Genomic DNA, 25,979 nt, shown 5'->3' on the forward strand with positions numbered 1-25,979 from the left:
ATTATATGAACATTTCCACTCCATAAATTTATGTAAACTTTAAGTGAACATCACTGCCAAAAGACGTGGTTGTGAGTATATGAACATTTCCACTCCATAAATTTATGTAAACTTTAAGTGAACATCACGGAGTCAGACTATATTTAATAATAAAAGAAACCATGTACCTATGGTTGTGATTATATGAACATTTCCACTCCATAAATTTATGTAAACATTAAGTGAACATCACTGTCAAAAGACGTGGTTGTGAGTATATGAACATTTCCACTCCATAAATTTATGTAAACTTTAAGTGAACATCACTGAGTCAGACTATATTTAATAATAAAAGAAACCATATACCTAGGCATCAGCTCCAGAAGATACCAACACATTCAAAACATGTGAAAATCCCAGGGGTGTGATTTATTTTTGGTGGTCCTTGAGCTTTGCTTTTACCTATGCAGCAAGTTGAGAGCATGCCACTTAAAGGTCAGTTTTAGTAAAAGGGCACAATGAAGAAAAATGAGAAGGATGGAAAGATATATTCACAATGAGAAGGATTGAAAGATATATTCACAGGCAACACCTCATCAACTGTATATTGAATTGATGAATCCTCCATGCCAATTGCAATGATGTTATTATCCTGAGGGTGGAAAGCCAGAAAAGTGGCTGCTGGAGAAGGTGGCATGAAAGTTGTCATGCCTTGCAATGAATCAATCACTGATTAGCATCCCATGAAACCAGTGATTTAGATTAATTGGGAAGAACATTACACAATAACATTAAACAAGAACCTTCTAGAGTAATAGAACCCCATTACCCACATAATTTGAAAGTTGAAGATGAGATGTTAGAAACTAAACCCTAAGCAAACCAATGTACCAAGACTGAAATTATACAAATCATCAGAAAGATTAAAATGAAACTGGTCTTTAGGTAAAAGGCTCTCTTAGCTTAAATGTTATCATATTGAATAAGGAGACCTTGCCACTGGAAGGAGACATTACATAGGAATCATTCTTAGACGAAGCTATACAAGCAGCAACTTCTTCTTGATTTGTATCACCAACGTCATTATTCATAAGAATCCCACTAGGTCGCTGCCACATCTGTGTTGGAATACTCATTGTAGATGGTGGAACAAAATACTAACTCTTAGTTACTCTTCAATCATTACTACATAAAATACAGCTCCAAATTATATATCCAAAAGTATAACAAACAAATAAATAAAACAAGCTAAAATAAAAAGGAAGCAAACAACAACTACTAAAGAACCCCACCTTTCCGGATGGATTTCGGCCACTCCACAATATAGCTTATGGAGAGCATCGGATGTTAGTGCTAAGACAGCAACATTGGAATTGGTGTATATCCATTTTACCGCCTGCAAGAAATAGCACATTACTTGTTTGGATCAATATAGACAGAATTTGTAGCACATAAAATTGTAAAGTATGCTAACCTTTAGTGTTTTCTGTAATAGAGGGATGATTGCATACCTTGCTCGCAATGCATTGTGAGACCTACTCTGACCCGAATCAGTGATCTCAGTCAATTTCCAGTTCTTGCTCTTGTCTGTGACCTCATCTAGAAGCCTTCGTTTAACATCTGGGGTCGGACTGTCTCTCTAGACTCTATACTACTCTGCACACATGTTGTCTCGAATATCAGATTATTCTTAGACATCATTGATAATATCATCCTATTCCTATAAAAGATATGCCAAAATAATGGCTAATAGAGCATGTGAATGGGGAAAAGAACAAAATCCTATACTATATGGAAACTCAAAAGCAACAATATCTGGATTCTCACTGAAAATTTAGAAAATGATACTATGTAACAAACTAAATTGAATAATGCTAGATTCAGAATGCTCTTACAAAATTGGTCATTGACAATGCAGGTCTGTCCCAACATTCTACAGCACTGCGAAGGGAACCACCGCAGGAGGCATGGCATTCGCAATTGAAGTCTGCATAGTAAAAATGAACTAGTTAGAGTTTAAACTTTAACATTAATTAGTAGTGCATGTACACAGTAAATGTGCATGGAAGAAGAATTTACCTTTGTTGCCATTGTCTCTGGTGACACCTTCATTCCTTCAAATGATCTACTCTCTAGCATGCGAATTAAGAGAAATCCCTCTGCGTTGAGTAAGATCTTTATGCCATTTTCATTCATTTTGACTGCCAACACGGAACCATCTTCGCTGAAACGAAGGCGAGGACTAGCCTGGGATTTTTTTGGAAATAACACGAGGATTATACATTGAGATGTGATCAAGAAAACTTGAAATAATGTTTTGAAACTCTAAAAACAAACCATCCTCATTTCCAAAAATAACTTCTTATCAAACTACCATCAACATCAATTGTTGTCAGGATGTTGGTGCTATCCATGTCCCAGAACTTTATTTGAAATTCATCACCAGCTTCCAAGAACCTATTCCTGGTTGTCTCAAATTGTAGAATATGTCCCTTTGATTGTTCCCTCACTTTCATTCCACTCAATGAGGTATGAATCACCATCTTTACTTGTTCCATAGGAGAAGAGCCTAATAAAAAATACAAATGATTATATACTTCAGAAAGGACATCGACTTGACACAACAAATACCTGGTTGTCTCAAATTGCAGAATATGTCCGCTTGATTGTTCCCCCACTTTCATTCCACTCAATGAGGTATGAAACACCATCTTTACTTGTTCCGTAGGAGAAGAGCCTAATAAAAAATACAAATGATTATATACTTCAGAAAGGACATCGACTTGACACAACAAATATAGAAAATTGGAGGAAGGAAAACTCAGATCTACATGAAGACATTTTACAAACTAAACACCATTCCAAGTTAACATTTTACCTTGTTCCATCACGACTATAAAGCCAAGAGCATTATAGTCCACCCTAGATCCCGCAAGATCATACAACCAGTATTTGATCTTTCCATCAATAGCTGTAGAAAAAATAAACTGCATACAAACAAAGAATCATAATCCATGATCTTTCCATCAATAGCTGTGTAGTTATAAAATAGGTTACTGATCAAGAAAGAAGGTTAATTTAACCAAGAAAGTGAATGCAACTAAAGACAACCACACAAGTAAAAACTCAAGATTTACGTGGTAAAAACCTAACAAGGTGTCAAGGAAACATCCACGGGGCAAGGGATTGGAATCTCTATTCAATCAATAAATGATTCTCCTTACAATAGTTCGGGAATTCATCAGTTTTATACATGACCTCCTCAGTTACATAACTATTGATTCGATATGAAACTAACTTGTCAATAACTAATACAATTTACCAAATTTTACATTAGTTAGTTGTCAATTACCAACAGACTCCACCTTGGCAACAAATTTCCTAATCCCTTGCCCATGTCCATTCATCATCTCTTCTACAAGCCAAGAGAAGCTAAACACCATCGCAGCTTCTCTACTGTAACTTGCTTTGTGAATATGTCTGCACAATTCTCCTGAGTATGGATCTTTTGAAGAGCTACTTTTCCGCCATCGATCACATGTCTCATAAAATGATACCTTACATCAATGTGCTTGGTTCTGTTGTGATAACCAACATTTGTAGCCAAGTGAATAGCACTTTGACTGTCACAAAGTACATTCACTTTCTCCTATGTCCTTCCAATCTCATCAAGTAGACCCTTTAACCAGATTGCTTCTTTACTAGCATCTGAAGTAGCTATATATTCTGCTTTGGTAGTGGACAACACAATTGTTTCTTGAAGCTTTGACATACAACTAATTGCTCCACCTGCAAGAGTAAAGACATAACCTGTAGTAGATCTTCTTTTGTCCAAATCAATTGCATAATCAACATCTACATATCTGCAGACTAATCCTTCACTACCATTAAAGATGATGCAATGGTCACTTGTGCCTCTTAGATATAGAAGCACCCATTTCACTACTCGCCAATGTTCTTCACCTGGATTTGCCATGAACCTACTAACAACTCCAACTGCATGTGAAATGTCAGGTCTTGTAGATACCATCATACATCAAGTTGCCTACAGCGTTTGCATATGTACGTGAGACATATACTGCTTTTCTTCATCAGTTCTAGGACTCAAAACTGAAGAAAGCTTAAAATGGGAAGCTAATGGAACATTTACAGGTTTCACATTGTTCATACAGAACTTTTCAAGTAATTTCTCCACATACTTCTACTGTGATAACCAAAGATTACCATTTTTCCTATCTCTGTGTATCTCCATTCCCAAGATATGTTTTGTTGCTCCAAGATCCTTCATATCAAACATCCTAGAGAGTTGAGCCTTTAACTTGTTGATCTCTTCCATGCTTTTGCTTGGCATAAGCATATCGTCAACATACAAAGCTACGATAATTAATATGCCATTGAAACTTTTTAAGTATACACAATGATCATACTCATTTTTAATAAAGTTCTGGCTCACCATGAAGGAGTCAAACTTCTTGTACCATTGTCTGGGTGATTACCTCAGACCATACAATGATTTCCTGAGCTTGCAAACTAATCTTCTGCTGCGACATTGTACAAAACCTTCTCATTGTTCCATATATAACTCTTCATTCAAATCACCATGTAGAAAAGATGTTTTAACATCTAAATTTTCTAAGTCAAGGTTAAGTAATGCAGTTAGTGCCAACACAGTACGAATAGAAACAAGTTTTACAACTGATGAAAAAATCTCATGAAAGTCGATACCTTCAACCTCAAAATACCCTTTTGCTACCAGTCTTGCCTTATACCTTTCGATACTTCCATCAACTTTTTGTTTCAGTTTGAAGACCCATTTGCATCCAACGACACTTCTCCCTTCAGGAAGTTCTACAAGATCACACATATTGTTCTTGGCTAAGGAATTCATTTCTTCTTCCATATCTGTTTTCCATTTTTCGCTATCCATATCACCTACTACTTCCTGATAACAAGAAGGTTCCCCATCTTCAGTAATCAAAGCAAACTATGAAGAAAAATCTTCATACCTTTTTGGAGTTTTTCTTTCCCTTGTAGACCTTCTTAGAGTGACTAGTTATTGAACTGGTTCAGAAGCTTCGACAGTTTCCTTTGTATCTTCAACACTTTTTTCTCCAGAAGTCTCTTCTTCCTTTTAACTGTCACCAAAAGGTCTATCCTCCAATTGAATTTGTTGATTTGGTGATACTTGTTCCTGTTCAATTCTTTCAACATTTGATTTTAAAAAAAAATATTCATCAAATGTTACATCTCTACTAATGACTATCTTACGTGATGTAGGATCCCACAACTTGTATCCTTTCACCGCATAGTCATACCTAACAAAGACATAACATTTCGATTTTCGGTCTAATTTTGAACGCTGATTTTTAGGAATAAGAGCATAAGTGTTACAGCCAAATATCCTTAAATGTGAATAATCACAAGACTGACCTGACCAAATTTCTTCAGGAATTTTACAATTAATTGCTACTGAAGGTAATCTGTTAACTAAATAAAAAGTAGTGGATATTGCTTCTACCCACAACTCCTTTTGCAAGTTAGCATTGTTGATCATGCTTCTAGCTCTTTCCATAAGAGTCTCATTCATACATTCAGCAACACCATTTTACTAAGAAGTATAAATAACAGTTTTGTGTCTAACAATTCCTTCATCCTTATAGTATTGTTCAAATTATATTGAAGTGAATTCACCACCATTGTCAGTTCTTAAACATTTAATTGATTTGCTTGTTCTTTTCTCTACCATTGCTTTAAATTGTTTAAAGATATTGAATACATCAACTTTCATTTTCAGCATAAAGACCCAAACTTTACAGGAGAAATCATCAATAAACGTTAAAAAATATAGAGCACCTCCATATGATACAACAGGAGATGGTCCCCATAGATCAGAATGAATATAGTCTAAAACATCTTTACTATTATGATTTCCAGTTTTAAATCTTTGTTTACATTGTTTTCCATAAACACAATGTTTACAGAAATCCAACTTCAAAGATTTTAGATCAGGAAGAGATTTACGTTTCATCAGTGTCTAAAGACCTTTCTTGCTCATGTGACCCAATCACTGATGCCATAGGCGAGTAGCTTCTTCTTCTTTTTCTAACACAATCGTTGCTTCACTCACCTGAGTACTTCTTTTGAGTCTGTAAAGATTTCCGACCTTTTTTACCTTTCATAACAACTAGGGCACATTTAGAGACTTTCAGCACTCCATTCTGACCTATAAACTTATAACCATCTGAAACCAACACTCCCAAAGAAACCAATTTTTTCCTCAATTCAGGTACATGTCTAACACTAGTTAATGTTCTAACTGTGTTATCATACATTTTAATCCTGATATTTCCCACCTTGACATGTTATATTATTACCCGTAAACACAGAACTACCATTTACATCTTCATATGAAGTAAACCAATTTCTATGTGGACACATGTGATGAGAAGCACCAGAGTCTAACAGCCAGCTTTCAAAACCCTGAGAGACATTACATACAAGTGAAGTTTCATCTATCATACATAATTTTTCGGCAGATAAAACTTCATCTATCATACCTAAACCAACCTAATTTTCTTCCTTCTTCAGGTTATCAGACTCTTTTCGTTTCCAACAGTGTTTCTTCAGGTGTCCAATTTATTTGCAATGCAAACATTTTACCTTACACTGCTTTTCCTTTGATTTAGATCTGGAAGACCCCCTTGCTTTTTCTCCTCTTTTGTTTGACTATCCTCTAGCTATCATGGCTTCTGATGCAGCTATTTTAGTATTGGATTTCCTTCTTACTTCTTTAGACACGAGAGCTCCCACAATTGATTGAAATTTCAAAGAATCAGCGGTGCTCAAATTGATTAAAGTTACGAAGTGGTCCCATGACTTTGGCAGAGAACACAACAAGGTTATAGATTTGTCTTCTTCCTTAATTTTAACTTCCATATCTGATAATTGGCATATAAGTGTCTTATAAACATTTAAATGTTGTGCAATTTTTGAACCCTCCTTCATTTGAAGATTGTACAATTGTCTTTTCAAATAAATTCTATTGGTTAACGACTTTGTCATATATAGTTTTTCCAGTTTTTCCCATAAGCCTGAAGTTGTACTCTCTTCAACAATGTTGAAGAGAACTTCATCCGCGACGCATATCTTGATGGTATTGAGAGCTCGAGCATCCAGGTCCTCCCAGTCTGAATATTTCATGCTTGTAGGTTTCTTATTTGCCCCGTCCAAAGCTTTGTGCAAACTTTGTTGCACTAACAAATCCCTAACTTTTAGTTTCCATAGAGCAGAGTTACTCTTGCCGGTGAATTTCTCCACCTCAAACTTTGTATTCAACATCTTGGTCATTTCTTTCCTCCTAGGGTTTCAGTCTTTCAACTAGGGTTTATTAAAAAAAAAATACTTGGATTGTCTTCTTCCAACAAAGGGTTTTCCAAGTTTTTTTTAATTTTTCCTACTTCAATTTTCTAGAAAAAATTCACAAATTCCCCAATAAAAAATTCAGAATCTTACTTTCCCAAATTTTCCAAATTGACTTAGAAAACCTACAACATTTTTTTTGAAAAAATCCCTTTTGTTTAATTTTAGTTTCCTGAAAAAACTTTGTTCTTGAATTCAAAGAAATCTTTCAACAAACCCTGAATTTATTCACAAATTTTGAAAAAAAATATACGGCCTTCCAAGATGATCTCTCTTCGACATGTAGTTTTCATGCAACGCAGCCTCTGATGCAATGGTAACACGCAGGTGGCCAGCAATAGGTATGCAGCCTGGTCCATGCTTCTCCTCATCGGCATGCAGGTTCTGGACAACAGAACCATGCAGCCATTGGATAGGTTCTAGAAGGCACGAGGGCCCGGCCAATGGAACCACGCAGCCCTTGCTCCAGTTCTGGACAAGCAACAGGCCTCCATGATTTTGCTATGCACTAAACGGGCAACAACGGTGGTCTTCACACAGGCTACGCAACAACATGACAACCTCCTCAGTCCACGTAGAGAACGACTCTGTCTTCCTCGACCAACACGCACAAGGCAGAGGGTTAGGTGGTCTGGTAGCGTAGAACTGGGCCTCAGGCAGCAAACAACCTCCCCATCAATCCATTCCATTCCACACTCCTCCTGGGTTCTCTTCCTCGACCAGCACGCAGAGGGCACTCTGGTTCTGCTCAACGGATGGCAACAGGTGGGCCTCCTCGCCAGTCCACGCAAAAGAACCTTCCTTGACATTGCCTTGTTGCCACACGCACGTAGCCTCTGATGGGCATGGACAACACTGTTGGTTCATACGCACTCTAGACTCAACACAAAAACCTCACTCTGATACCATTTGTAGTTATAAAATAGGTTACTGATCAAGAAAGAAGGTTAATTTAACCAAGAAAGGGAATGCAACAGAAGACAACCACACAAGTAAAAAATCAAGATTTACGTGGTAAAAACCCTGACAAGGTGTCAAGGAAACATCCACGAGGTAAGGGATTGTAATCTCTATTCAATCAATTAATGATTCTCCTTACAATAGTTCGGGCATTCATCAGTTTTACATATGAGCCTCGTCAGTTACATAACTACTGATTCGATATGAAACTAACTTGTCAATAACTAATACAATTTACCCAAATTTACATTAATTAGTTGTCAATTACCAACAAGCTGTAGAAAAAATAAACTGCATACAAACAAAGAATCATAATCCATCTATCTTTAGTGCAATAAAGTATTTGCCATATGGCCAAAAATTCACAGAAAGCCAAACATCAAAGAAAAATAGAATATGCAATGTATTTCAAAACTAGTCCTCAACTGCAATTCACATAAATTCTTCAGGACTCAAGGAGCAAAGTACCTAAATATTTTCTTACTGGTAAGGACAAACAAAACATACAGCTGCTTCATGACCTTCAAATGTGTACTGCTTTCGACCAATTACTGCATCCCACACTTACAAGCACAAACAATATTTTTTTTCTTTCAATTTTCATATACATATAAGTAAATGACAACTATTAGAATGAGTTTTGAAACATATGATAAAGTAGATTACCTTGATGGTCTTATCATCCCCACATGTAATTATTATTACGAGATAGTAGCTAGGGTGTGGAAAAGCAATATCATTCACACCACCAGCATGTGCGTCAATCTGTTTAAATTATATCAATGTTAATACATTATATTTTCAATACGAACTTATTTTTACAGACCTACAAGAATCAAGAATGTAAGCAAACCTCTAGATGTTGTCTCAAATCACCTGCCACAGTATAAGAATATATGTGAACTATACACTTGGAAAACACAACTCCTATAACACAAACGCAGGCATGTCCGTATCTGAATAGAGGGCGTAGCACCAACATTCTATTGGTGTGCAACCAACCAAAAGGGGACCAGAGGCATTTGTAGATGGCATTATTACAAATCACTCACATTGTTGTATAAAGAAGGAAATGATATCAAAGCATCTTATTAATGAATATGAGTATAGATTAAGTTACCAAGGACTGCCCCACCTGGGTTCCAAATACAACGATTCACTCATACAATTGGATTTTTCACAAGAGCAGCCTAACATAACAAAACATATATAAGAGTTTACCTAAGGCCAGTGCTAATGATCAACTCTAGTAAATAACTCTAAAACCTTTTCAAGATCATTCATACATGTACATTTTTCCAATTTAAATTAAAGAACTAATTTATGAAAAAATCATCTACTTGCATGTGAATGGAACAGACTGAAATTTCCTAAACCTTAAAATTCCTACAACCTATTTCTTTTTCGAGATTCCACTTCCCAAATTGCAATGTCACCAACATTTGTTCCAACTGATCGATAAAGCCAACAATCCAAATTTGAACTACTAGCCAATGTGAACATATTTATAAATATAAAAGGTACATTTTCCAAATTGACTTGGGAATTTATTTAAATGAAGAACTGTATTGAATGGGATTTGAAATCACCTAGCAGAATTGTTTGCTACTGAGGATGGAAATCCATACTCATAACATTTGAACCCTGATTGAGAGTTCTTGCCTTGTTCATCCATACTCATAACATTTTCAATCCAAATTTGAACTACTAGCCAATGTGAACATATTTATAAATATAAAAGGTACATTTTCCAAATTGACTTAAGAATTTATTTAAATGAAGAACTGTATTGAATGGGATTTGAAATCACCTAGCAGAATTGTTTGCTGCTGAGGATGGAAATCCATACTCATAACATTTGAACCTTGATTGAGAGTTCTTGCCTTGTTGGAAAATGAAGAAATCCATACTCATAACATTTGAACCTTGATTGAGAGTTCTTGCCTTGTTCGAAAATGAAGAGCGTAATATGTAACAATGCCAATTAATGAATAACAATGTGATACCTAAATATTAGGGCAATATGTAACAATTCCAACTAATGAATAACAATGTGATACCTAAAAACATAAAACATTCCGAGTTACTCAAAGATGTAAGGCCTTGTTAATTCTCTTTGATCATATAACATTTATTCAAGTGGCCCAAGGTTATAATGTTAGAGGTTAATAAATTAGCAAATTACTTTGTATTATTAGGAGATGGAAAAGTATCAATTAATAATTATGAGATGATCAAACTTAATTGCTTAGGGCATGTAAGCACCCATAACAAGACATGAGCAATAAATTGACAAGTTTGGACTATCATGGCCACCAAGACATGAGCAATAAATTGACTAGTTTGGACTATCATGGCCACCATGAAGGATGATGGCCTTCATCCAAGATGTTTTCCATGTATCACACACAACAAAATATCTTCAAGCACCTTTTAAGCTTGATAAGGGAAATTAGAAAATTACTCAATTACTAATTATGAGATGATCAAACTTAACAGCTTAGGGCATCTGAGCACTCATAACAAGACATCATCTCAAACTTAATTGCCTAGGTCATCTGAGCACTCGTAACAAGAAATGAGCAATAAATTGACTAGTTTGGATGATCTTGGCCACCATGAAGGATGATGGCCTTCAAAGTTCATTCAAGATGTTTTCCATGTATCACACACAACGAAATATCTTCAAGCACCTTTTATCTTTGATAAGAGATAACCCTATATCAACATGTATTTTCTAATCTTACCTTTAGCTCTTTTCTCTTTCCTTTTTATCTTGCTAGTCTGTATTAGACTATTTCCTTTGATTCTACATGAATAAAGGGCCACTTCCCACCACAAATGCCTTTGTCAACATTCTCTAGTCCAACTTTGATTTTGGCCCAGTTTTGCTTGGTGTTTGAAAAAATTTCTTTCCACTTCAACACTTATGCCTCCAAAAAGGCTATCAGCACATTTAGCCCTCCTTTGGGAGGATGTCCAGAACCTCAAGACTCGAGAGTTGTGCAATATTTATGGGCCTACTTGGATGCTCATTTCTAATATAGAGAGTATAAGGGAATTTAATAAGTTGAAATAAGCCATTAAAGAAACCAACATTTAACATGATTGACTTTGCTAAAACTCAAAAATTGAAGAAAATGCAGCAACTCTCAGCATCTACCACCAATATTGCTGACAGATTAAATCAAGCATACAATAGATGGAAAATAGGATGGAAAGGGTATTTCAAGCAAAGAAATCCACACAGGAAGATGTTACAATCATAAGCTTCTCACTGGATTTGCACTAGATGTATTTCGAGTAGAGAAATCCACGTAGAAAGATGATACAACCAAGGAGATCAAAGCATTGTTGCTGCAAACAGCAGACAATCAAGATAGATAGTAGTAAATATAACTTATTATACACCAACAAATGCCCTTTAATTATTTCAGTTAGAATTTAGACAAGAACACTTTGAATTCGCATGGTAGGAGCCCTCTCTCTAGAGAGGGCTTTTGAAATAGAAAATCAAGAAGACTAACTCTCAGAACTTGTGATAGGAGTTGGCTGAGATAGTTTGGGAAATTATCTCATAAGAAAGAGATTTTGTTGGGCATGAAAGTTATCAGTCTTCCCACTTTTCGGTCTAGGAATTCAATGCATACTTTTGCAACATCACACAGGTTTGAAGTTATATACAATAGCTTTTCCAATCTGTTGAAAATGTAGCGAGCAAGGTCTTCCAGGTTGTGCCTTAGCTAGAGAAGACCTCAAATTGTCCTCATGAGTTAGACTTCAGTTAAGATGAATTATTTCCAATTTACTATAATAATCATCAAGTTAGCATGCATAGAGTTGGAGCTTCAATTAAAGAGGAGTCTTTATTAGTTTGACTACAGAACGAGGTGGTAGTTAGCAGTTCAGTTGGAACAAGCTAGAGCTACTCTTCAATCTTGATTGAAGGAAGTGTGAGTTAGATCTCCAATGTTGATTGGAGAGAGCACGAGTTAACAACTCCAGTGATGATTGGAAGGAGAGAAGGTATAACTCTCCGTTAACTCGCTATCATAGCTCAAGTTCTAAATTAAGTTGGGCCTCCTTGCATGGATCAAGGTTCACCTATAAAGAGAGGATGAAGGCACAAGTAAATCACAAAGGTTTGTGACAATACATAGCTCATAGGTTAGTGTGAGAGAGCCTAGATTGTGGAGCATAGGAATTGTGTCCTAAAGAGTAGGAGGCACAAGCACACTAGAATTTAGGAGAATTGGTTGTGTGCAGGTTGAATGGAATTGGGTCCTAGAAAATAGGAGCTCAAGTGCACTAGGAAATAGGATATAAGTGCAAGGAATAAGGGGCTCAAGTGCGCAAGGAAGGAGTAACATATTTGAAGCAAGACAACATGGTTTGTAGAGCAAGTCAAGGAGGCAACAAAGGAAGAATTATGTGCAAGAATTAAGATCAAGTGGTGATCAAAGGAGGGTAAGATCAGTTGCATCAGTTGAGAATTGTGTGAGAAGCAAAATGATTTCTCAAGAGAGACAATTTGGTTTGTAATAGATTCAATTGATCCAAGAACAATCAATAAAACCCCCACATCAATCAATCAGGTTTTTCCTGTTGTTGGGTTTCTTGAGAAAAATAAGTGTGTCAATTTGTGTGATGTGCTTTTATCTCTATTTTTTTATTCTATTGCTTATAAGTTGTTAAGAGGCTTTGTATCATGGTGAAAGTTAACTAGTTTCAATTTTTAGTTATTCATTTAAGTAGTTGCAGAGTTTCGTGGAAATTTAACATGGTTTCAGAGCAGAGACCAGTATAAAGACCAACATTGGATTGACCAGTTAGTGGACAACGCAGATGATGTAGAAGGCTTGTGCAAAAGTTTGAAAAGCTGAGCAGTTCTTTGGATAATAGTATGGTGTTCCAAGGACTAAGGTCAGATCACAGTTTAGAAGGAGACTCAAATTCTTGTGCATGGAAGGAGCGAATACCAGTGGTGTTGGAAGATAATGGGGTGCTCAAGTATGTGAAGCAGGCAATAGCTCCACCTCAAGATGCCCAAAAATTGATCCAACATAACAAGAATGCCACCAAGGCAAGGAGGATAATTCTTGAGGGGATCAAAGATCATATTATCCTTCATCTCCACGAGAAGAAGACAACATATCAAATGTTTAAAGCCATCTGAAATCTATATCAGGGTTGCAGTGATGCTACGAAGCTTGCTCTCAAGGAGAAACTAAGAATTATCTAGATGTGAAAAGGTGAGCCCATCATCACATATCTTTCAAAGTTCACTCATGTTCAAAATGAGCAGGGTGGAGTAAGCGTGACTGTAGTAGACAATGACCTTGTGAGTCTGGCGATTCTGGGACTTCATAAGTCTTCGTATAGTTTCCAGAATGTAGTAAGTGGTAAAGAGAATATTCTTAGTTGGGAAAGGTTATGGAGTGATTACGTTCAAGAAGAAATCCGAAGAGGGATGAGAGCTGGTAGAGAAGCTCCTATAGAGGACGAGGAGAACTTTGCCTTGGCAAGCAAAGGTAGCAGAGGCAGGGGAAAGAAGGGCCAAGGAGAGATCGAGTCTTGTTAGAAGGGTGAGAAGAAGAAGAAGGATGTAAGCAAGATCAAGTGCTTCCATCGGTATGAGTTCAAACACCATGCCACTCAGTGTCCTAATTGGAAGGAGGAGTCCAGTAAGGATCATGTGGCTGCAACAACTGAGGTAGATGTGTTTTCTTCTCAGCTCAAGAAATATTTCTCATTGGTAACTTGCATGGCAAGCTCAACAAACAACAATGTATGGTATATTGATTCAGGATCATCCTTCCACATGACCGGGAACAAGGAATATTTTAGCCACCTGAAGGAGAAGGACATGTAGTTTCAAATTGAGCTAGGAGATGATGGAAATTACACAACTAGGGGAGTTGGTATTGTCAGTTTTGAGAGGGAGTCAGGTAGCTCTCTCCATCTCAAAGATGTCCTCTATGTTCCAAGCCTAAAGCAGAACCTTGTTTTAGTATCTACCTCGAGGACAAGGGTTATGATGTCATCTTAACCAGAGGTAAGGCTCACCTCCAGCACTTAGCTTCTGGATGTAAGAAGAAGATAGGTGTAAGGAAGAACAATTTGTATCTATTACAGGTTGAGACAAGCACAACCTTTAACAGCAAGGCAAGAAGTGCGTCTCGGATAGTTGGCAAGTGGGCCGACCAACAGGATCATGAGTTTGAATTTAGTTAGGATGAGTTATTTCCATTTTAATGGAATAATCATCAAGTTAGCATGCATAGAGTTGGAGCTTTAGTTAAAGAGGAGTCTTCATCAGTTTGGCTACAAAATGAGGTGGTAGTTAGCAGTTCAGTTAGAACAAGTTAGTCTTCAGTCTTGATTGAAGGAAGAGTGAGTTAGATCTCCAGTGTTGATTGGAGACAGCACGAGTTAAAAACTCCACTGATGATTGGAAGGAGAGAAAGTAACACTCTCACTGAACTCATCATCAAAGCTTGAGTTCTAAATTATGTTGGGCCTCCTTGCATGGACCAAAGTTCACCTATAAAGAGAGGACAAAGGCACAAGTAATTCACATTGTTTTGTGCATAAAAGTTTGTGACAAGGTAGAGCTCACGAGTTAGTGTGAGAGAGCCTTGATTGTGGAGCACAAGAATTACATGATCGTAAGATAAATAATCCATTTTGTAAGAGGGATCTAGGCATATTTAAACATTTTGAACACCAAGAATCATAATGTCAAACATGGAGAGACATCGTCTGATTACCAACGAATGATGTAAGCTATTAACAGATGCAAGAGGGACCACTGATAATGATGATGATCCTCAAGGTACTAAAATATATTTTACGTGGTATGAATAGATGATTCAATGTCGAACACCACGCAAAATCTTTTGGTCGAAGGCCATTGATGTCAACCTGTCACCGGAAGAGAGAAACTTGCCATTGATGTATGCAAACTTCAAAGCACTGAAAGTGTGTTTCTAAGTCAACTTCTTGGATAATGAACTGATGTTGACAAGAAGTGACTCGTCATAGGAGGGCCTTGATGTATCCCACATCTTCGACACGAAATGAAGTAAATGGTTTTGGAGATGAAAACAAACTATCAATACAAGGTTCAGGAATGGATATCATGAAAATGAAGGTTTGTGGTATTGCAACAGATGAGACTTTAACCGGATGACTTCTTATCTAGATGACTTCTCAACTAGATAACTTCTCTTGAACATATTAGCAACAATAAGATGAATTGGTAGCGTTAACCCAAAAATATGGATGGTATGATAGACCAAAGGTATGATGAGCAGTAAACAGAATAACCCAACCCACCTCGATCACGGAGATGAAGTGAAAGTGTCATGTTCAAGAGCGGCATGCTACCATTAGTTTTTCAAGATTTTTCCCTTTTTCCCTAGTCATTGTTGACCAATACCTCTTTATTTTTTTATCAAGCTTTAGGAGGATAACATATGCTTGTTCTATAATTCACCCTTTGGGCAAACCCATCGCTATTTGATGTTTTAACGAGTCTAGTGACGGTGAAATCCTGTCTCGTCTAGATGGACAAGTTTGTCGCTATTATTTTAATGAGTTTAACGACAAAGATAACTCTGTCCTTTTCATGTCTAGAAAGTTTGAAAAGAGATGAAAAGAAAACTCCAAAAGTCCTTTTTCGTTGTTGTTAGGACCTCATATTGTCCCTTTTTGACCATACATTTTGCCACGATATCATCCTTTTCAACCTATATTTAAAAGTCCTTGTTAGTGTTTTAACCCAATTATCCCAAAGGTATGCAATGATTCTTCTCATCACTATACGTTTAATTATTTAGCATATAATCACAATATCTTCATAGTTAATCTTTAATTTGTTAAGTTGCTGAATAGTTAAAGAATGATGTGCTGTCCGCGTTGCTGAAGTTGCCAGGAGTTTGCAAGACTATTTTTGCAGTTGCTGAAACAGTAAGAATGACACGCAAATATCGAAGCTAAAATAGTTGAGATTTGCATTCTAAATTCGACAGCAACAGAGGAACCAAACCGATCACCAAGGAAGTTGTTACACTAGATGTAACGCCCGTAATCTAAAGATAGTATTACTGTAACAACATTTTGTTGACGGGAAACTGATTTCCCTATTTTTGTATAATGGGTTAAAATATAATTTATAATGTAAATCTTTTGTAATAGATGTCTCCTCTTTATAAAGAGGAGACATCTACATTAGGGGGGTGGGAACAGACTGTGGAAAAAGGCTCAGTTGAAGGAACAGGACTAGAATCCTTTTTGTAATATGACATATTGATGGATGAATAAAATTTTGTTCTGAACATCTTTTTCTAGTTCTTGTCTCTTGGGGAATCTTATGAGAAGGACAGGTCCCACCTTCATCACAAGATTCACCCATTTTACTTCTGCAGTGTGTTAAGTGTGTCTTTTCTTCATGCTTTGTTAACAGAACTGTTTACTAAGTATCATTTTGCTGAGACTCTGTTTTCCTTTTCAATTAATTGCTGCTGCATTCATTTTATCAACAATTAATTCATGTGTTGCAATTAGATTTACAGAGCAAGGTGGAAACTTGATAATCAAGAACAGGTGCTGAAGGTTCCCGCTCTGGGAATAGGGTCTTGTTCTCTGTTACAACATAACCAACACTCTCCTGTGCAGATTGATTCTTTAGATTCCTTTCTTTTAAGCATTCTTTGGTAGCTGTCTGCAATAGGTTGTTTTGCTGTAACTCAAGAGTGGAACTTCAGTTTGCTTAAGGCAAAGTATGACCAGTCTTTACTACAACTTTTGTTGCTTTTAGGATTGAGTACATATAGTACGTAGTTTCCTTTGAAATAAAAATACTTCCCTGGGTTGACAATTTATGTAGCACTTTGTTGTTTAATTCAATAAGCAATTAAAGTGACCAACATTTTGGCACTGTTGCCGGGGAAGGCAATTATAGATTTTAAAAGCACTGATGATTTTCTTGTAGATATGCAGGATGCATGAGAGGATGCAAGAAAACTAATCCTACAAGTGGCAAGGGCAAAGGAAGAGGAGGAAGAAAAACTTTCATCGATGAGATTATTTCAAAAGCTGAGACATCCCAGAGGCTAAGCTCTCGGAGGCCACAGACTCAGCACTCTCTCCAAACAGACTACCAAACAGAGGAAGTAGTGGGACTTGAAAGGGTTGTAGAAACAGTAGAACATACCGAGGAACCAGTGGAGGAAATTGAAGAACCAATAGAGGATATTGAAATTGAAGAACCAATAGAGGATATTGAAGTTGAGGAACCAGTTCCGGATATTGAGAGTCCAACAGAAAATACTGAAGACTGGGCAAGTGCAATAGGAAAGCAACCAATGGATGGAAACAATGAAGGAATCTTTGGTGGAGGACGTAGAGGCAAAGGAAGAGGCGAGAATTCTCTCTCCACCTTGGAATTCCCTATTGAGGAACTTCCCAGAGGTACAACTCCTATGAAGAATATTCCACTCTCAGCCCTACCTAACTTCCATGGTTTATCCTCTGAAGACCCTGATGAGTTTCTTTTTGAGTTTGATATATTGTGTAGAAGTTATGATTATGTTAATAATACTCAAAAATTAAAGTCGTTTCCAGCAACATTAAAAGGAAATGCACTAAGATGGTTTATGAGCTTGGGAGGTCATGTGATCACAACATGGGATCAGATGAAGGAGAAATTTCTGGCCAAATACCAAGACTATTGCCGGACGAGAGAAAAAAGGGAGGAATTATTCAAGATGGTTCAGAAGGAGGATGAAAATCTGGAGGACTTTGTGGAAAGACTCCAGTATAATCTGCAGAGATCTGAGCACCCTGATGTAAGTAAAGATATTCTCAAAACAATATTATTGAAAGGGGTAAGGGATGATTGTTTAGACATGTTAAATATGCTTGGTAAGGGGGATATATCTAAAGAATCGTATGATGAAATTGTTAACCTCTGCAAGAGGTTTTCAAGAGGAGCTGCAAATAAATCAAAGAACAGGGATAGTACTTATTCAAGGGTCCATAAATTAGCCAGTGGAGGAGCAACAAGAGCTGAAATAGGTAATCTACTTGAGGAATTCAAAACTAAAATGTTAAGTTCTTTTGCTTCATAGATTGATACGTTGCAGGTTAAGAAGAAACAAGCAGAGGCAGAAGCCGCTTTGGCCATCTTCTGTCCTAAATGCAGAGAAAAACATCCATTAAGGGAATGTCCACTCGACAAGGTACCAATCTGCACCATTTGTGAGAAGGACCATGAAACTCAACAATGCCTCTCTTTACCAGGGATAAAGGCAGCGTTACAATGAAATGGGGAGGAAGCTAAAGCAGTTTATCTACTGACACAAAGGAGGCAATGACAACCACGAGGACAAGGTACGAACTCTAGTATGCCATTTAATCATTGGAATAATTATCCTTCTTTTAATCAAGAAAATTACCCACCCTTTAACCAAACGCAATACCCACCCTTTAATCAAATGAATTTCCCACCCATGCAGCAAATAAACCCTCGCTTTGTAGACCCTGCAATGTGGACTCCCTAGCTTCTACAACAATCCTATTATAACCAATGGAACCCAAACTGGAAAGCTCAACAAACTTCGTTCACAAACCAATTTCCTCAGTTCCAGCAACAACTCTCTCTCCGGTCAGGTACCCCACCGAATAATCAAACCATGAAGCCTCAGCTGCCTGTATAACCAAACCCTAACCCTAATAATAATAATAAAGCTGTGCAAGTCATCGACATTCAAAGCCTACCTACATCTCTTGTGCAATGTAATGATATTCATTTACGATTCGGGAGAATAGTTGAGCCGATCATTGACAATATTACCTCTTCTGGCTCTGATAAGGATGAGACAGAAAAGAATAATTTACCGAATAAGGGTGTTGAAATAGTCAAGCCATCCTCTAATAAAACTGCTGAAACAGTCAAGCCATCCTCTAATAAAATTTCTGAAATAGTCAAGCCATCCTCTAATAAAACTGCTGAAACAGTAGAGCCACCATTCCCTGAACGTCTAGCTCTTGCTAAGACACCTGAGCCACCTGTTTTTAATCTTCTAGGGGAACTGCAGAATCTTTACGTTAAAATTCCACTTTTACAAGCACTCAGAGATGTGCCAATCTATGCCAGAACCGTCAGAGACATTTGCATCAAGAAACCTGGTAGGAAGGCTAAATATCCCCTTACAGTTCATGTGATGGGTGATCTAGCTGCTTTAATGTCAGGAAAAGTTCCTCCTATAAAATATGGTGATCCTGGTCACCCTATGGTCACAGTACAGGTCGAAAAAACTATTGTTTCACGAGTTTTGGTAGACCTAGGTGCTGCTATAAATATTATGACCCTTGAAACTACACAGTTGTTACAATTGAAAAATGTAATTAGAGAGACACCAACTATCCTGGAATTAGTTGATCGTTCCACAATCAAACCGGAGGGGGTCATTGAAGACCTAATCATTTCAGTCGAATCTTGGAATTACCCAGCTGACTTTGTTGTATTACAGACTAAAGCAAAGTTGGGGGGGCATCCTCTGATTTTGGGGAGACCCTGGCTAGCTACAGCAGATGCTTTTATCAGCTGTAGATCAGGTTCAATGACAATTTCTAATGGATGTGAAACTAAGCAGCTTATGCTGTACCCTCATGCCACACCTATGATTAACAATGATGATTATGTATGGTTAGACTATGAGGATAATGATACTCAACCCATTTTGACCATTGGAAAAGCCTTAACTCTTAAAGACACCACAGAAGATGAAGTAATTAGTAATTTTATTTCTGAACCTTCCTTAGTTACTTCTGAAACATATAATCAGTTAACTGCAATTCTGGATCTTGAAACACAGGAAAAGTTTAAATTTGAAAATCTACCTCAAACATCAACTGCTATCTCCTCTAAAATCATGACAGTAGAAATCGAACCTAGCAAAACATTGAACATAAACCGCAATTTATCAGATGCTGAAACACAACAGCTAATGAAGTTGCTCCGTGAAAACGAGGAAGCATTCGCATGGGACTATACAGATATGAAGGGGATCTCTCTTGAATTATGTACTCATCATATCTATATTAAGGAAGGGGCCCGACCAATCTTTCAACCCCAGTGGCGAATGAATCCCAATTTGAGGGAAATTGTTAAGGAAGAACTTCAAAAGTTTCTTAATGCAGGGTTTATATACCCCATATTCGACAGTGAATGGGTTTCTCCGTTGGTAATAGTACCTAATAAAAACGGGAAATGGAGAGTGTGTGTAGATTATAGAGCCTTAAATGAAGCTACCCAAAAAGATCATTTCCCCTTGCCATTTATTGATCAGGTGCTGGATAGCTTGTCACGTAAGAAATTCTTTTCCTTTTTAGATGGTTTTAGTGGATATAACCAAATCAGAATTGCACCTCAAGATCAATACAAGACCACTTTTACTAGTCCTTGGGGGACTTTTGCTTATAGAGTTCTCCCATTTGGACTATGTAATGCTCCAGCAACATTTCAAAGAGCAGTGATAGGAATATTTTCTGATATGCTTAATGATTCCTTGGAGATATTTATGGATGATTTCGCTCCCTATGGTGTGACTTTTGAAGATGCATTACAAAACCTTGAGAAAGTACTTAAACGATGCATACAAGCTAATCTTTCCTTGAGTACGAAAAAATTAGATATGATGATGAATGAAGGAATTGTGTTAGGACACTTCATTTCATTCCTTGGGATTCAAGTAGATCCATCCAAAGTACAGGTAATTTAGACCCTTCCTATTCCTAAAACACAAACTGATGTAAGAATTTTTTTAGGACATGCTAGATATTACAGAAGATTTATCAAATTTTTTTCTAAAATAGCTTCTCCTTTGTTTGTGTTACTTATGAAAAATGTTGAATTTAAGTGGACTGATGCCTGTCAGAAAGCATTTGATGAACTTAAGCATCAGTTGTCTACAGCTCCTATTCTGAGGGGACCTGATTGGGCACTTCCCTTTCATATATCCTTTGATGCTTCGGATACTGCAATTGGAGCTGTCTTGGGACAAGAAGAGAATAATCTTCCTTATGCTATCTATTTCATTAGTAAGAATATGACCCCTGCTGAGCTTAATTACACAGTTACTAAGAAATAACTTTTAGCAGTCATTTATGCTATTAATAAATTTCGACATTACATTACTGGCTATCCCACTTTTGTTCATACTGACCACTCGGCCATCAAGTATTTAATGAATAAATATTTTACAAATGCTCGAGTTACCAGGTGGTTATTGTTACTACAAGAATTTGATATTACAATTGTGGATCGACCAGGTAAAGAAAATGTAGTTGCTGATTTCCTTTCTCGGATAAAAACTGATGATAATACTCCAGTAGATGATTCCTTTCCTGATGAATACTTGTTTGCAGTATCTGCTCACTCACCATGGTATGTAGACATTGCCAATTATCTGGTTGTAGGGAAGCTACCATCACACCTATCACATCGGGAGAAAAGAAAGATCATTCAACAAAGTGCTCGGTATAGCTGGATAAGTGGGTGTCTTTTTCATACAGGACTTGATCAGGAAATCCGAAGATGCATTAGAGAAGATGAGGTTTATGATATATTGAAGGCTTGTCATGATGGCCCTTGTGGTGGGCGGTTTGCTGATAAGAGAGCATCACATAAAATTCTCAGGATGGGTTATTACTGGCCCTCACTTTTCAAGGATGCAAAGAAATATGTCAGGGCCTGCGACAGTTGTTAGAGAATGGGTCAACCTAATCACAGAGATGAAATGCCACTGAACCCCCAGGTAATACTTGAACCCTTTGAAAGATGGGCTCTAGACTTTGTAGGGCCCATCAATCCTCCATCCAACCAAAGAGTTTATATATTGGTTTGTACAGACTATATGACTAAATGGGTGGAGGCTAAGGCACTTATTAGAGCTAATGAAGAATCTATTTTAACCTTTTTATTTGAAGAAATCTTCGTTAGGTTTGGAGTGCCTAGAGAACTAGTTACAGATGGAGGACCTCCTTTCAATTCTCATGGTTTTAAAGCTATGCTCCAAAAATATCATATTAATCATAAAATGACTACACCTTATCACCCCCAAGCTAATGGGCAGGTGGAAAGTACAAATAAAGTCATAGAAGCTATTTTAACAAAAACAATGAAGGAGAATAGGAAGGATTGGTCTCAAAGGCTGCCTGAGGCATTATGGGCTTACAGAACCACCTGGAGGAACACTACAGGTTTTTCACCCTATGAATTGGTTTATGGAAAAAGTGTTGTTTTTCCTGTGGAATTTGAAATTAAAACCTTAAGAACTACTTTAGTTGTTAACCTTGATTTGACTGATGCACAGACAGCTAGGTTGCAGCAGCTGCAGGAACTGGATGAAAAAAGGTTGGATGCCATCCATCAGACAACTATGATTCAACAACAAAGAACCAGGTGGCATGATAAAACTATTAAGCACAAGCAGTTCCAAAAAGGTGATTGGGCTCTATTGTATGATTCCCGGTTTGAAAATTTTCAAGGGAAATTACGAACAAGGTGGCTGGGACCTTATGAGATAGATATTGTTTTTCCCAATGGAACAGTAAGGCTCCTAACAATTGATGGTTCTAGAACACCATTGTTAGTAAATGGGTATCGGCTTCGTCTGTACCAGCAACCAATTTCTAAGGAGGATTTTAAGGCCACTTGCATGGCAGATTCACATTATATCTTTTTGGGGGAGCCTGCTGCCCCTCATTGCATTTAATCTCTGCATTATATATTCTTGTATTATTATTAGATTAGATTACTTAACTAATAATCCCTATCAAGGGCTGCCATGTTACAATTTATTATTTTGCAGGTCTTAGATTTGGAGGCTGGCTGAAAGAACAATTGCATTGCAAGCAGGATCAGGTTTCAGTTTGGGAAACATTGCCATTCCACTTCAATTCATAATCCATCCCCTCATACTACCCTTCAGCAACATTTTCCTATTTTTCTTTAACAGCAACATCTCTTTTTTCCCGTTGCTGAAACACCAATTTCTCCGTTGCCGAAACACCAATTTTTGCCCATTTTTCCTGTTGCTGAAACACCAATTTCTCCATTGCTGAAACACCAATTTTTGCCCATTCTCTCCACTGCTGAAACACCAAATTTTCCCCATTTTCTCCATTGCTGAGACACCGATTTCTCCATTACTGAAACACCAACCTTTTCCATATTTCCTAAAAAGCATCAATTTTCCCATTTTTCCATAATTGAGGCATCAATTCCTCTCAAAAATGACCAATACATATCACATTTCATTGAGAGAATCAGCCATTCATCCTGATAATTGTGTTCCTTCACTATTACCTCCTGTGAATAGAGAAAGCCTTTCATATAAATACCCTCATATCTTACAATCACTTTTCATAACCATTGGTGATCTATTAACAACGAGATTATACTTTCAGCACAAAAATCGAAGGTAAAACGTGAGGTATGCGTGTTTATGTTTAAATATTAAACTATAGTTAATAAAATGATTCTGATATGATTGTCAAAATTGTCGTACATTCAAAACTTATCATTTTAGCCATAGTTGGGGGGAATATCAAAATCTTGCAATCATTACCCAATATGCCAATCACTGTCATTTTTACTACGACCGTGTCTCATCACCCCGTCTCTGTCTTATTATGTCATAACCTCATTTGAAATATCTTACTCTGTCTCAGCTGTGGTAACGCGTCTCTATATTGTGCATTTTACCGAACCGGTAACTATGGGAGGTAACACTGTTCGAAATGAACCTGGTTCAATGGCTCTATTGGAATTACACCCAGAAGCATATCAAATTTGTCTGCAAGCAGGCTGGGTGGACTATTTCTGAAGGCTCCAGGGATTTGATTCTCAGCAATTCCTAGAATTCGCACGTAATTTAAAGGAAGGTTACTCTACTGTTCATGGAGTGTGAATTCCAGTAACAGAGGAAGATATAGCGCAGGTTTTAGGATTACCAGCCGATGGCATTCGTTGGTTCAGTCGTAAACACATCATTCTGAACGCACAGAAATATTTTCTTCTACCTGGGGAATGGGTTGAACCTAAAGGCAGGGGTGTTGCACTGCATTCACTACCACCTCCATGGCCAAAGGTTGCAAAGTTTTTCAAGCACTACCTCACCTGCGAAGGATATTACCAGGTAGTGTACCAGCATGACTTTGTGTTGTTGAATCATTTTTTTAAGACATGGTCGTTTATTAAATATGCCATACTATCTCCTTGGGTGTCTAAAGAATATGTCACATTATTCCACGAATGCAAAGTACCCACTCCTCTCCCTCACTCATCATCACCTGGTTCAACTTCTAATCTAGAGGGGCTTTTCCCTATAGAATCCTCCTCCCCTTAACAACCCACCCCAGGAAGTTGCTGAAGTTCCTCAACCAGCAGCTGAAAAACCCCAGGAAGCTGCTGAAGTTCCTCAACCAGCAGCCGAAAATCCTCAAGAAACTGCCGAAATTTCTCAAGCAGCAGCCGAAACTCCCCAATTAGATGCTGAAAATCCTCAACAGACCCCTGGAATCTCGCAGCAAATTGAAAATCCTTCTGTTCAACAACCAGGGAGCATCTTTGATTCCTCAGAAATTCCACCACCCGCAACAGTCAATCCAATTGACCCCTCCTCCGTATCTACTCCATCCCTTAACTTACCTGAATCATCCACTCCCACGGTCCATATCCCCAGTGATGATTCAGATGAAAATATCCCCATTGCCAAGCTAAAAAGGAAAAGACAAGAAAAGGCTGCACCCTCACTAAAAAGACGAACAAGAGCCTCAATTAAAGAAGCTGCTACTACTGATGACCCTCCTACCCTAAGGAAAAATGTTCATAAGAGAAAAACCATTGTTCTTCCTGCCTTCTTACCTCGAAGACGAAGGAGGATGTCTTCTGAAGCAGCAACTAAGACCACCACCCCAAATTCCCCACCTATTATCCTAAAACCCCACACCCCACCAGACCCTCAATCCTTACCTTCCTCACCTTCAGGTACCAAAATACAAAATGTTCAGGATTTTGCGACATCATTCCTTTCAGAAGATGCATCTGCTCCATAAGAACCAGCTGCTGATTTATCAAAAGTAGACACCCAAGATGATGTACAACATGTAGCTGTCCCACAAGAACCAGCTACTGACTCAACAGGTGTGACACAAGAACCACCAGCTGAGGAATAAGAGATAGACGACCTAAAGGTAGCTGCCCCACAAGAACCAGCTACTAGTCCAGCAGGTGCTACACAAGAACCACCTGCCGATGATCATGATCAGGAAACAGATCAGGACGTAGCAGCTACTGACTCAGCAGGTACTACACAAGAACCACCTGCTGATAAACAAGAAATAGGTAACCAACATGTAGATGTCCCACAAGAACCAGCTACTGACTCAGCAAGTGTCACACAAGAACCACCTGATGATGACCATAACCAGGAAACAGACCAACACATAGCTGCTACTGACTCAGCAGTTGATACACAAGAACCACCTGCTGATGAGCAAAGTATAGATAACGAGGGTACTGCATGAACTGTAGCTATTACAGAAGAACA

The 25,979-nt window shown here is 37.7% G+C and overlaps 1 pseudogene; it reads right to left on the reverse strand.

The window, feature by feature from the left end:
• Positions 1-345: 345 nt before the first annotated feature.
• LOC149182943 (protein TOPLESS-RELATED PROTEIN 2-like) lies at positions 346-25,087 on the reverse strand (annotated as a pseudogene).
• Positions 25,088-25,979: the final 892 nt, after the last annotated feature.

Source organism: Pinus tabuliformis, chromosome 3_2 (genome assembly GCF_031772625.1).
Source record: "Pinus tabuliformis cultivar Carrire ecotype Pingquan chromosome 3_2, CPIR1, whole genome shotgun sequence".
NCBI classification, from domain to species: domain Eukaryota; kingdom Viridiplantae; phylum Streptophyta; class Pinopsida; order Pinales; family Pinaceae; genus Pinus; species Pinus tabuliformis.